The following is a 3586-nucleotide window of genomic DNA, read 5'->3' as shown; positions in this document are numbered from 1 at the left end:
GAAATCCATTATTTTCCCGATAAATAGCTTTAGTAATTTGGATCACGTGTTGTATAAGTTCTATCGGGTTTAGGTAGATGACATTAAAAAGATAAGATTTCTTTTAAAAGTACTTCTCACACAATTTTATTATTGTTTAATGGAGAATCAAAGATGGATTCAAAAGAAGAGAAAATCGACAATATTTACAGTTTTTCTTTGATAAAAGCGAAAATAGAAGCCAGTTGGCTAAAAATGTACATCATGTTTACAGTTTGTATACTGTAACAGAGAATGATGCCCAGTTTGGGTTTCGTCAAATACATTTCAGTAATTTAGTTGTCAAATATGCACACGCTCTGGATTACGAATTATCGAAAACATCGATAAAAACATGGAAATAGTAGAAGCCTACAGTCATTGAAGTACTGTTTCAATTGCCCAAGAGCTAAACTTTGCACAAAAAACCGTTTGGAACCACTTATATAAGGCTACATTAAAAAAGGAGCTCGATGTATGGGTGCCACACGAATTAACTAAAAAAAAATCATTGACCGAATTTCTATCTGCAAATCTCTGCTTAATCGATACATTTTGTAGCGAATGGTTACTGGGGATGAAAAGTGGGTCACTTTAGACATAATTTTAGCGAAAACGGTCGTGTTACAATCGCAGTGAGCCATTGCAAACGGTGGCCACGTCAGGATTAACGACCAGGATTAGTTTGCTGTGTGTTTTGTGGGCTTGTCAGGGAATCATCTACTATGAGATAATTAATTCAGGGTTGTTCTGTCAACAATTGGACAATCTGAAAGAAGCCATAGCCCATAAGGAGAGGAATTGTGTTCCATAAGGACAACGCCATGCCACAAAAATCAACATTGACTCACCAGGAGCTTGGTTGGGAAGTTCTTATGTATTCATGTTATGGTCCAGACCTAGCACAAAGGGATTAAACCCTGTTCCTCTCTAGGACGAATGATTTTGTAGGTGAAAAATCGACTCTCCTATGGGGACGAGGGTTTCTATGAAAGAGATATTATGAAATTACCTTCAAAATGGAAAAAAGTTATAGAACAAAACGGTGCATATTTGACTATAATCGGATAATTCTTACTATGGTAAATAAAACATTGAAATTAAAGAAAAAATAATGAATTTCTTTGTACTAGACCTTATTAGATGGTTCTTTGTCAAGAATAGAATAACAAGGATGCATCGTTGAAATATAAAAAATATTTCTCAGGTCACCAACAAGAAAAAAACTTGTAAGCTAAAATATTTAGTAGATTTACAATTAGTGACGAAAATCGGATATATTTTTTCGCCTCTTTTTTTGGGGGTTAGCATACTGTAAACTCAATAGTGTTATCTTCAACTGATGTCACTGTTATTTAATTCCTTTTGAGGTGAACTTTCTTTTCTACAATATTCAAATAAGTTCAAAACCTAACAGAGCATTTGTGAGTGTTCATAACAGACAGACAGTACCATGAAGATTTGTTGCGAATTTATAATTATAAGTCCTTGTTGGACTCAGAGTAGAATTGAGGATCGACATCAGAGTAATTCTTAAGGATGTTCTTGTTTGTTTCCTTCTCCTCCTCATCCCTCGTAGCAGCTGATTGTATCTGATCTAATGACACGTCATAGCAGCTAAGCTGCTCTCCTCCAAACCTTCTTAAATTTCTCAGATTGACCTAGTGTATTTTGGCTTTCGTTTTTAACATTCCCATAATATACCTACATGATATGTATCACTATTTACAACCCTACCCTTAAATACAGAGCCAGCCAAAAAAGTTGATCCAAAATCAAGGTTTTTAGTTCTGGTATGAGTAGACCAATCTAGTTAATTTTCGATTATTTGGTAGAGAGGACAGATTCCCTATTTAGAAAATGTGTATATTGTTTCAAAGTTTGATCATTTTTTATTTTTTTTAATGAAGTGGTTTTTGCCCTGTGCAACAACAATTCTGAGTAATCCATACTTGACTTTACTACAAACTTGTCTCATCTTAGATACTTCCAAGACAGTCCTTATGCAGCTGTTAATTTTATAGTTGAGTGGTTGGACGTTGTTCTGTCTCCTATAGTTAGTTTCTACAACCACCACCACCGAGTAAGTCAAATTTATATACAAATCACTTTCGTAAATTGGCCAATTCGCTACAGAGAGCAACCACTTAATGTAGAAAAGATATAAGAAAATTGAAAAAACTATTCAACTTTTAAATAATATAATATACAAAATCTGTTATCTGTTCTATATCGAATACTCTGCATGATGGACTCTACGTCATATAATAGAAAAGTGATGTCGGTATTAATAGGTAGTTTTTCAACTTCGATCTAAAGGAAAAAATTGTAAATAAATACAAGGGAGGAGCAATGTAGTGTTGGGTTTCGGGTTGAAACCTGAGAATGTTTTGATTTTTTGTGGAACAAGATAAGTTGGTCCTTTGAGAAGCTCGGTAGGGACCGACCTCAAATAAAAATTTGATTTAAGTCAGTTTCATTCCAAAATTGTCAATGCCAAAGGGTTGACAACCTTTTACAATCAAAGAACCATTTGTACACGGTTGCCATAGAAATGAAAACTTTTAAAAATATAATAAAAACGCGAAAGTTAAAGATCTATTTCAAATGAATTAAAAAGTTGTACTTAAATTCTAACATTATGTAGCAAACAAAAAATAATGACTAGTTATCATTCTAGTCACTAATTGAACGTTTTTATTTAGACCAATTAATATTGAGATATAGAACACGATGATGATTTTTAATTGAATTTTGCGTCGTAATTAAAAAAGCTACGACACTGTTGCACTCTACTGACTTTCATTTTGTACCCCATATTTTTCCAAATATGGGGTATCATCTCTAAATCAAAAACACACCCTCAAGAATATCCTACAAACACTTCTTATCCAAGTGGAGCAAAATATGTACAGCTGAATCTAGAGGACCAATATTAAAAATCAAAATAATGTTACTGTTGACTAAGCCCTATCCAGAGATACAGCATCAGGATGAAAGAGACACGGGTTGTCAATTCTTGGTATAAACAGATTCTACTGATGAATTGTTAATGACGTCCGCTCCCAAAATCACATTTGTGCAACTACTAAATCTGGAATGGGGAGAAAATCGGTGTATTATAGATTGAAATAAGTACTTTCCTTAAACTATTTTACCTCATGACATTTTGTCTTAAGCCATTTTGCCTTATAAACATGTTGTCCCCAAGATATTTAGCCTTCAGTTTTAAATAAATGATAGAATTATCAGCCAAAATATCAACTTAATCTCATTATGTAATGAGTTCGAACCAGATACAAAATAGTAACTAAAATTAGTATAATTAGAAAAATAAAGATCAACAAACAGGACAACGATTCCAACGGAAGAAGTACTTGTCACTACTCTGTTATTAATTATGATTAGACACGATGGATTATTCATGTTATAAAATACTCATGGCTTGACTAAAAAGCATAACATAAGGAAGAGCATTAATCCATCATTATTTAATAGAAAACAATCATTTAAGGCCTTTTATAGTAATACACATTATATATTCTCATAAATCTTCTAAGAAAACATT

The sequence above is a fragment of the Lepeophtheirus salmonis genome, chromosome 11 (assembly GCF_016086655.4).
Source record: "Lepeophtheirus salmonis chromosome 11, UVic_Lsal_1.4, whole genome shotgun sequence".
NCBI lineage: Eukaryota > Metazoa > Arthropoda > Copepoda > Siphonostomatoida > Caligidae > Lepeophtheirus > Lepeophtheirus salmonis.
The sequence above is the reverse complement of the archived record's forward strand: the minus strand, read 5'-3'. Positions refer to the sequence as shown.